Consider the following 11344-nt stretch of genomic DNA (forward strand, 5'->3'; position numbering starts at 1 on the left):
CTGTAAACCTTATTAAAATAATAAAATAAATATTTTGACTTTAGATTTGTGGTCCTGAAACCACTGTTTTGGTTTAACCTAGAAACAGGCTGTTACAATCTCCTTCATTGACTACTTAGATTCTATTTATCATATACATATATACTAACATATATTTGTATGAGCCATTCCAAAACCATATTAAAAATTCACTTTTTTTTAGTCAATCCTATACATGCCATATAAACCAGAAATTGTATTATAAAATCTACCAATAAAAATCTGGATAGTGTGCTCCGATGTGTTGATCCAATCCTCCGAACTCTTCTTAATCTACAAAAACATTTAACACACAAAAGTAAGCTTATGAAAGCTTAGTAAGCTCATAGGCTCAAAACGTAAATCTTACTGAATTACAATAACAATTCAAATAACTAGTTTTTCATTAATGTTCCTGTCATGCACAATTTCAAATGATGAATTCACTTGATTGAGCTCAATATCAATATCTAATTAAATCTCAACACTTGAATTCAAATAGCACTTACCAATACTTGTCAAATTAGGAAACGTCTTACGGAATTGAGTACATTGTTAGCTTGATGCCTTATTTACTTTTTTCTTGCACACATTTTACCATAGCCTAGCCATGATTGCACACTTTATCACATTTTCCATAACTTAACTATGGTTTTACGCTTGCACACACATATAACTGCCATGATTCAATCATGGTCTTACGTTCACTTTCACTGTGCCATAACCTAGTTATGGTCTTTCACACTATGCCATAGTTTTGCTATGGTCTTGCACTTTACACTTTGCCATGGTCTTAACCATCAATTCATCATTGATCACTGAATGAATGTACTCAATCCTGCGTTTCCCTTAATTTGAACTTTCAATTCAATTTTCAAATCGTATATTTATCATAATTCAATAATAAAAATATTAATTCTAAATATTTTATCAATCCGAAATTAACAATTGAACATAAAAATTCAGCCATATGAACTTACCTAGCCAATTTATAGACGTTGTAAGAAATCAGGGACTAATTGGAAATTTTCTCTTTTCCTCATTTGTCTTTGGAATCTCGATCTATAATGTAAAATTTTCCAATCATTAGCATCTAATTCAATCCTAGTTCACTTCACAATATATACATTTTAAAATTTTGAAATTACACTTTTACCCTAAATTTTATAGTTTCTACAATGTAGTCCCTGTTCAATTAACCCATCAATTGAGCTAATTTTTTTCAATAAACACTTTATTCCATCATTCTAAACTACTAAGTAACCTTTGGTATTCAAAATTTTAGTACAAAACCCTAATTCTTAACTTCTTCACAATTAGGTTCTAAAAATCAATTTCTATTAAAATCACTTAATAAAATCATCACATAACAAAATTAATGCTTCAAATTCATGTTAATTCATCATAAAATTCCAGCACTCAACCATGATAACTTTCAATTTCACCCATAGAATCAAAAGCTAATGAATTCAATAAGTGGACCTAATTGTAAAAGTCACAAAAACATAAAAATTACAAAGAAAAGTAAGAATTGAACTCACATGGTGCAAAAAAATGAAACACTACCTTAGAAGGTCTGCTATGGCATTTTTAGCTGAAGAAAAATGATGATTTCTCTAGATTTTTCAATTAAATCCTTTTTAACTAATGAATTTTAGGTTATTTCCAATTTTGCCCTTTGTTCACATTATTTTCTTACTTATTTCATGCCCCAAACCATCCAGTCCATTTAATTTGGGTCTAATTCCCTTTTAAATCCCTATTTATTAGACATTTAAGCTATTTAATCACTTTTACAAGTTTTGCACCTTTTATAATTTAGTCCTTTTTAATTAATTAACTATCAAAACGTTAAAATTTCCTTATGAAACTTTAATACTAACTCAATAACACTCCATAAAATATTTCTAAAAATATTTATGGCTCGATTTATAGATTTGAGGTCATACCTCATGTTTGACCCATTTGACCTAACAAATTCTTTTAATTCACATAATTCTCTCTAAAACAATTTCTAAATTCACACTTGAATCATTATTATTAATTTACTAAATTTTCCAACTCACTCATCAAATTTAGTGATCTCGAATCACTGTTCCCGACACCACTAAAATTTAGGCTGTTACAAAACAAGTGTGATATCTCATATTGACTTATTCAAGCATGACCATGCATTTCTAGTCTCACTCCATCAAGAAGCCTAAGATATTACTCTCATTATGTAAGAGGAATAAATCCTATCTTGATCAAGCATATCCCACAACATGGATTCTGGTATATCCAACATTAGTCTTTATAGTAAAACTTGTTATGGTAGACGTTTTGACTGTATCAAAATATAGGACTCATTATGTTGAGACAATGATGATCTTAACTTTGAGGATCATATGCATAGTTATCACTATGAGTAATATTGTGACTATTAGATAATAATCCAAGAAACCTACTCATAGTGGGTCAGTCCAATATGTTGTTCTCTAACACATACTCATGTATTGATTTTTACATCCTTATGTCAATAACAATTCTTTGTTATCAATCAACTACACCTTAGTCTCAATGCATTATTGTTTTCCAAGCCCATAGTAACACTTGACTAAGGACCTTTTTAAGAATAATCATATTTTCTTAAGGCTTCGTCACAATTCAGTTTATTTATCTACACAGAAAAAGAAACTGAAATAATAATGGTAATGCCTTATATTAACAAACAAGGTAAAATGAGTATGTGATTGCAATCATCTCATGATTGGTCTTTGGGCATACTCTAACATAAAGACCTGAAAATTCAAAATGTATTTTAATCAAAATGGTCTAACCTTACAACAATTCCATGAACGAAATATATTATAGGAAAAATAATGCTAAATGAATGGCCACAAACTAGCCATTTAATATCATTTCTAGATTATTCATTAAGCCTATGACCATCCATGCACTTGAAATAGATATTGGTGTCTGCAATTTTATGTGTTGGACCAAATTCATGCATGCTTAAGGGAGAAGGGATCTTCAAAGGTCAAATTCAACTCCTATAATGGACAGTGGCACTTATTATGCATGGAAATTATCAATAGCCATATTCTAGAAGGCTGCTCATTCATCCCCTCACTTGGACGTTGCATTTAAGATAGAATTTTTTGACTGAATGGTCACTTATCATACCCACACGAACAACCAACTTGAATGCGAAGGCATTTGATTCCCTTTGAATAAAACGAACATCCCTTTTGAAGCTTTAATTAGGTGGCTGGCCATTGGATTACCCTAGGACAAATTAAAACATGCGTTAGGACACACTAAATGCAATAATAAAGTTGTAACAAACTTGGAAAAAATTTAGAACACTATTGGGACAAATTAAACACACTTAAGACACATAATAAATATGTAATAAAAAGACATAACATTTTAAGACATATTAAAAGGATGTTTGAATAAAACATAAAACAAATGCTATGAAATTATTTAAACTAATTTTGGGTGATTGAATTTGGGACTTAAGAGCCCTCAAACACCTATTTTGGCTTATTAGCCTTAGCCTACGTTTTAGGTACAAATGGCAACTTCGATTTTGGCCCAATTAAGAGACCTGAGATCATATTATTCCCTCCCTCTTCAAACTGATTTGTCCTCAAAACGATACCTACATCATAAGGAAACAAGTAATCAAATTTCAAATGCTAAAAGTAGTTATTAAATATATTTTTAATAACCAAAGCTTTCTTCTCAAATTTTAGGGTCTTAAAATCTTTCAAAAACACATCAACCAAGTGATTGTGCACATCATAGTTTGTAACTACCCAATTTTGGGCTCAGTCGGAATGGTCATTTAAAGACCACCAATCCAAAGTTAGAGAAATTATTTTTTTATTATTTTAGAGTTATAGCATGTTTATATTAGTGCATGAAAAATTTAGTGAAGTAATTTTAGCGTTTGTGGGCTTAATTGTGAAAAAGGACTAAATCGCATAAAGGTGAAAAGTTGTGATTTGCTAGAAAATAGTGTTAAATGGACGTGGATTATAAAGTAGGCATATTTAATGTGAAATAGGCCAATGTTTTTTAGGTATAGACGGCCATTGAGACAAAGAAAGTCAAAAAAATCAAAGGCTGTTGGCATTAGGTGGTGTATTTGACTAATAAATAAAATAAAAAGAAAATGTTTTCATCTTTTTCATACTCCTCCTTCTTTCACCGGTTTATCCTCAAAGAAATGGCCATGGGAGCTTGAAACTTTCAACCACTTATTCCTCTCTCAAGTAAGTGATTTCGATGGTTAGTTTTTGGTGATTTTTGTGTTTTTGGAACCCCTAATGCTTAATCTAGCTATGGAGGGGACTATTTTGCAAAATGGTTGAAAGTCTAGGGTTTTTCCATGAAAACATATGTGATGTTACCTGAAATTTTATCGAAGAATATAAGTTATAGTTGTGAAATAAACAACTTTTGCAAAATGATTTTCATGGAAAACACCTTAAAAGACCATTTTGTAAAGTTTGTAAAATAGATAGTAATATTGTGAAATATTGGGAATTTAGGGCTATCAGAAGAGAGATATATGGTCGCTTAGCTTGAATAATGAGGAAATTCGGTAAAAATTAATTTTTGAACCTAGGGGTAAAATGGTCATTTTGCAAAAGTCTAGGGGCAAAATGGTCATTTTGCCCAATTTTAAATTGTTGAGTATATAGATGAATAAAATGATTAAATTCGTGATTTTTTATCATTTTAGAGAACGAATTACAAAATTCGAGCTTAGATCGAAGAAAAGTGAAGCAAGTGGACTAAATCTAACTAGTCGCCTACATTTTGTGATACGAGGTAAGTTGTATGTTAATAGTTCAACTATATCTTTATAATGTGTAATTGAGTTGATATGGCCTAAATTGTCTTGATTTTGAATGCGAGAATGAGAAATTTACGTAGTAAAGACTTTCGTTGAACATTTGGAATAGACTTGGATATTTGTACCGTGACAATGGGTGATATGTGTGCTAGTGTAAGACATGCCTGGGACATGCATTAGCCACAGCATGAGAGCTAGTGTAAGACATGTTTGGGACATGCATCGGCCTCGAGATATTTAAGCCAGTGTAAGACATGCCTAGGACATGTATCGGTATTGAGACGAGAGCTAGTGTAAGACATGTTTGGGACATGCATCAGCCTCGCGATATAAAAGCTAGGTAAGACCTGTCTGGGATATGACGTCAACTTATGGTGTGTCAGTGTAAGACCTATTTGGGACATGGCATCGACACCGATAGATGAGAGCCAGTGTAAGACCTATCTGGGACATGGCATCGGCCTTACTATATGAAAGCCAGTGTAAGACCATGTCTGGGACATGGCATCAGCATCTTATCCCATGTTCGGGGTTATTGAGTATCTGGTAATATTCCAAATGGTTCAACAAAAAGTTTATGATTTGTTTCGAAATGAGAAAAGTTATGATCATGTGATAAGTAGTCCAGGAACCTAATTAAAATGTATGAGACATGGGCTCAATGTATGCAATATGAGTTGTATTGGATGGTGATGAGTAAGTTGTACTTACATTTAATTATGGTACTCATGAATAAATTATGAAAGGTTATGAGCATATTACTTAATCTTAAGTAGTTGTTGTTTATTTTCATGCAACTTACTAAGCTTTATGATTACCCTGTTTCTTTCCATTTTCTTATAGTGCCCCTAATTAGCTCGTGGATCAACGGACGTCAGAGGCATCGATCACACTATCAGTCGAAGCACTTGGTATAGGTCAGTTATGATTTTGTGTCATTATTAATTGGCCAAATGTGTTGGCTTACTTTAGCATTTTGATTTATTTTGTATAAGGCCATGGAAATGGCTAAAGTTAAAAGTTGTTATATGAATACAAGAAGTTATTTCATGATTGGGTAATTTGTTGGTTGTTGGATTGAGGGATCTTATTATGATGATCTTTAGCATGATGGATGTTGTTATTTTGTGTTTCAGGGTGGTTAAGGGCTTGGCAAATAGCCCTATGTTGTCCACACGGGTAGACACACGGCCAGCCCTATAGGCGTGTTTTCCGACCATGTATCCCTTGCATGTAAAAAATTCAAGTTAGTAAGTGTGATAGTAAACACACAGGCAAAGACACAGTCGTGTGTGACACACGGCTAGCCCCATAGGCGTGTTGTCCGGCTGTGTATCCCTTGCATACAAAAATTTCAAGTTAGTTTGTATGGTAGTAAACACGAGCAACGACACGGCTGTATGTCTCAACCATGTAGAAAACATGGCCTCTAGCCACGGGCGTGTGCCTTGGCCTATGCCCTAAATTGAATGCAGACATCAGAAATAGAATGTCAAGGTTTTTAGACATGGGCTAAGACACGGGCATGTCATGCCATGTGAGGGACACTGGCTATAGACACGGGTGTGTGTCAGACTGTGTGAAAACCCCTGTAGGTTTGCATTTAGAATTTAATTCACACTAGCATGGGACACAGGCGTGTCCCTAGATGCTTAGGCCGTGTGTGTCACACGGGCCATTAACACGGCCATGTTATAATGACCACACAGGCGTGTTGCCCTTCTAGACGAGCGTCTTCCATGTTTCAAGTGATATTTTCCCAAGTTTCAATAAGCGATCAAATTAATCCCAATCCGTTTCCAAAGTATGATTTGGGCCTCATAGGCCCATATTAAGAATCAATGAACTATGAAAGGAAAGTTTTAATTTGACCTAGTTTTTACATTTTAGAAAAGAATGAATGCATGAGTTTAAGTTAGGTAATGCCTCGTGCCCAGCTTCGATCTCGGACTTGGGTAAGGGGTGTTACATTTAGTGGTATCAAAGCTATAGTTTAGTTAATTCTAGGACTAACCTAGCATGAGTACGAGTCTAGCTATACATGCCATAGTTGTCTAATGATAGTGTGACGACTCCTGACTATTATAAATTATGTTTTCATATAGTAAATGGATCTTGACGTAGCTACGGAAGATGATGTGAAAAGTAATGCATCGACTCTCACTGAAGGGACCGTGCCAGTAGACAGTAGGCCCGTGACAATGAGTCAGGGTGAAGGGGCTAGAGAAGCTTACCTCCACATGATGGATGCATGGTACTCGGATTTTATTCGTGCGAATTCGAATACTCCACCTCCCCCACCTCCCCCAATTCCTTAACCCATTCATATAGCTCCTCAAGGAGCAGAAACCTCTAGTGGATAGAATTAAAAAGTACAGGGCCGAGGAATTTTAGGCAAACATAGATGACAACCCAGAGAGAGTAGAGTTTTGGTTGGAGGATACCATTAGGGTCTTTGATGAGCTATCATGCACACCTGAGGAGTGCATAAAGTGTGTAGTGTCACTCTTGCGAGACTCGGCCTACCAATGGTGGAATACTCTCATGTCAGTCGTACCGAGAGAGCAGATAACATGGGAATTCTTTCAAGAAGAGTTCTAAAAGAAAACATTAGCCAAAGGTTCATCGACCAAAAGAGGAAAGAATTTCTCGAATTGAAGCAAGGCCGTATGACAGTGACGGAGTATAAACGCGAATTCGTGAGGCTCAGTAAATACGCGTGGGAATGCGTATCTATAGAGGCCATCATGTGTAAGAGGTTTGAAGATTGTCTAAATGAAAACATTCGTTTATTAGTTGGTATCCTAGAGTTGAGGGAATTTGTGGTATTGGTTGAAAGAGTTTGCAAGGCCGAGGAGTTGGCCAACGAGAAGAGAAAAGTAGATGTCGAGTCTTGAGACTCGAGGAAAAGACAGATGGGAAAATCATAACAGACCTCATCTAAGATATCAAGAGAGTTTCCTACTCGATCCAACGCATCAGTGGGGTTCTTGAACAAAAGCAAGAACAGGCAGCACACGACATCCAAAGCCCAAACCACTTCTATTGTGAGTGTTGGTAGTGCTCGCCCGAATAGACTAGAATATTCACAGTGCGACAAATGTCATTTCGATGAATGCTAAGGAAATGAAAGAGGCTATTTTAAATGTGAGTCGTTGGACCATTTTATTCGTAGCTGTCTCGAGATGGTCGAGAAAGATAAGGATCAAAGTGTGAGATTGGGTAACGCTCCTTCAAAGGGTAGACCATACAAGAACCTAAGAAGTAGAGTTAGCAGTAGAGGTGCACCTAGAGATACAGTGGTGTGGTCTGAGGGCAGAGCGCCTGTAAGAACTTATGCTATACGTGCTTGTGAAGTGGCAGAGTCTCCTGATGTGATTACGGGAACCTTTTCTATCCATGATATATTTATTGTTGCTTTAATTGATCTGGGGCCTACCCACTCTTATATTTGTATGGAATTGATACCCTATATGAACATACTAGTAGAGTCCACTGAATTTGTGATAAAATTGTCCAACCCTTTAAGCAGACATGTACTAGTTGACTAAGTGTGTAGAAATTGTCTTTTGATAATTAGAGGTCACTGTTTTCCAACTAACTTGATGTTATTGTCGTTTAATGAATTTGATGTAATCCTTGGGATGGATTGGTTGACTTTTCATAGTGTTGTAGTAGACTATGGGAGAAAAGTTATTGAGTTGAAGTGTGAAAGCGGGGACGTTCTTCGAGTTGAATCAGGTAGAACGGATAACTTGCCTGTGGTGATATTAGCCTTGTCGGCAATGAGATATTTGAGTAAATGATATAAGGCTTATCTCGCTTTTGTGTTGAATACTCAAGTGTCTGAGTCAAAGATTGAATTGTTGCCAGTGGAATATGAGTTTATGGATGTGTTTCCAGAAGAGTTGCCCGGATTGCCTTCAGTGAGGGAAGTCGAATTTGGAATTGAGTTTGTCCTTGGTACAACACCCATCTCGATTGCTCTGTATAGAATGACCCCTACAGAGTTGAAGGAGTTGAAGGTTCAACTATAAGAATTGATTGATAAAGGCTTTGCGAGACTGAGTTTTTCCCCTTGGAGTGCTCCGGTACTTTTTGTAAAGAAGAAAGACAGGTCGATAAGGTTATGTATAGACTACAGAAAACTCAACAAGGTGACTGTGAAGAAAAAGTATCCCTCACCAAGGATCGATGATTTGTTCGATCAGTTGAAGGGAGCCACCATGTTTTCTAAGATCGACTTAAGGTCTGGCTACTATCAACTAAGGGTTAAGGAGCAAGATGTCCCTAAAACCGCATTTAGGACGAGGTATGGGCACTATGAGTTTCTTATTATGACCTTCAGTTTAAAAAATGCCCATGTGGTGTTCATGGATTTGATGAACCGTATTTTTCAGTCATATTTGGATAAGTTCGTGGTGGTCTTTATCGACGACATACTGATTTACTCACGTGATGAGAATGAACACGTGGAGCATCTGAGAATAATTTTACAAACCTTGAGAGATAAGAAGTTATATGCCAAGTTAAGTAAGAGTGAATTTTGGCTTAAAGAGGTTGGATTCTTGGGACACATTGTGTCGGGAGATGGAATTCGAGTTAACCCAAGCAAGATCTCAACTATTGTTGAGTGGAAACTACCGAGAAATGTAACAGAGGTTCGAAGCTTTCATGTTTTAGCTGGGTACTACAGAAGATTCGTGAATGGATTCTCTATGATAGCTACTTCGATGACAAGGTTATTACAAAAGGATGTCAAGTTCGAATGGACAAAGAAGTGCCAGCAGAGTTTTGAGAAATTGTAGGCTTTGTTGACCAAAGCCTCAATTTTAGTGCAACCGGAACCGGGAAAAGAGTTTGTGGTATATAGTGACACCTCCTTGAATGGATTGGGATACGTACTCATGCAAAAAGGTAAGGTTATAGCTTACGCTTTGAGACAACTGAAGCCACATGAGAAAAACTACCCGACGTATGATTTAGAGTTGGCCACTTTCATGTTCGCGTTGAAAATTTGGAGACACCATTTGTATGGCGAGAGATACCAGGTATTTACTGACCATAAGAGTTTAAAGTATTTGATGATTGAAAAGGAGCTGAATCTACTGCAATGAAGATGGTGGAGTTGATAAAGGATTACGAGTTGGTGATTGACTACCACCCCAGGAAGGCGAATCTAGTCGCTGATACATTGAATAGGAAATCATTATTCACTTTGAGGGCTATGAATACTCAATTGACCGTGATTGATGATGGCTCGATTCTAGCCGAGATGAGTGCTAGACCAATGTTCCTTCAAGAAATTTTTGAAGCTTAGAAAGGTGATACGGATTTGCAAGCTAAGATGGCTCAGTGTGAAACAGGAAATGAATCAAAATTTCATGTTGGTACTGATGGTTGTAAGATGTACTGAGACAGGATTTGTGTGCCTAAGGACGATGAGATTATTCAAAAGATTTTACGATAAGCACATAGTGGTTGCTTATCTATCCATCCGGGTAGTGTGAAAATGTATAACGACTTGAAGAAAATGTGCTGGTGGTCGGGAATGAAAAGAGACATTTTAGAGTTTGTTTCTAAATGTCTAGTTTGTCAGCAAGTGAAGGCTGAACACCAAGTACCCTCGGGTTTGCTTCAGCTTGTGTTTGTCCCCGAGTGGAAATGGGACCGAGTAGCCATGGATTTTGTGTCAGGGTTTCCTTTGACACCAAGGAAAAAGGATTCAGTATGGGTCATTGTTGATAGACTTACTAAGTCAGCACATTTCATACCGGTGCGTACTGACTATTCCCTTGAGAAATTGGCCGATCTATATGTTTCTGAGATCGTGAGACTTCATGGAGTGCCCTTGTCAATTATTTCGGATAGAGATTCGAGGTTTACCTCGCGATTTTGGAAGAAGTTGCAAGAGGCATTAGGAATGAAACTGAATTTTAGTACAGTGTTTCACCCGTAAACCGACGGTTAGTCGGAGAGAGTCATTCAAATCTTAGAAGATATGTTGCAATGTTGTGTTCTCGAGTTCCAAGGCAACTAGGAAAAGTATTTGACGCTAGTTGAATTTGCCTATAACAATAGTCATCATTCAAGTTTGAAAATGGCGCCCTATGAGCTTTGTATGGGTGTAAGTGTCGAACTCCTTTATATTGGATGGAACTTAAAGAGAATCAGATTCACGGGGTCGACTTAGTCAGAGAAACTGAAGAAAAGGTTAAGGTGATTCATGATTACCTGAGAGCCGCATTGGATAGATAGAAATCCTATGTGGATTTGAAATGAAAAGAGATCAAGTTTCGAGTTTGTGATAAAGTGTTTTTGAAGGTATCTCTATGGAGGAAAGTCCTCAGATTCAGTAGAAAGGGCAAGCTGAGTCCTCAATTCATAGGACCTTATGAGATTATCGAGAGAGTAAGGCCTGTTGCCTACCGATTGGCCTTGCCCTCTGAATTAGAAAAGACTCACAATGTGTTTCAT

This window comes from Gossypium arboreum, chromosome 2 (assembly GCF_025698485.1).
Source record: "Gossypium arboreum isolate Shixiya-1 chromosome 2, ASM2569848v2, whole genome shotgun sequence".
Taxonomy (NCBI): Eukaryota; Viridiplantae; Streptophyta; class Magnoliopsida; order Malvales; family Malvaceae; genus Gossypium; species Gossypium arboreum.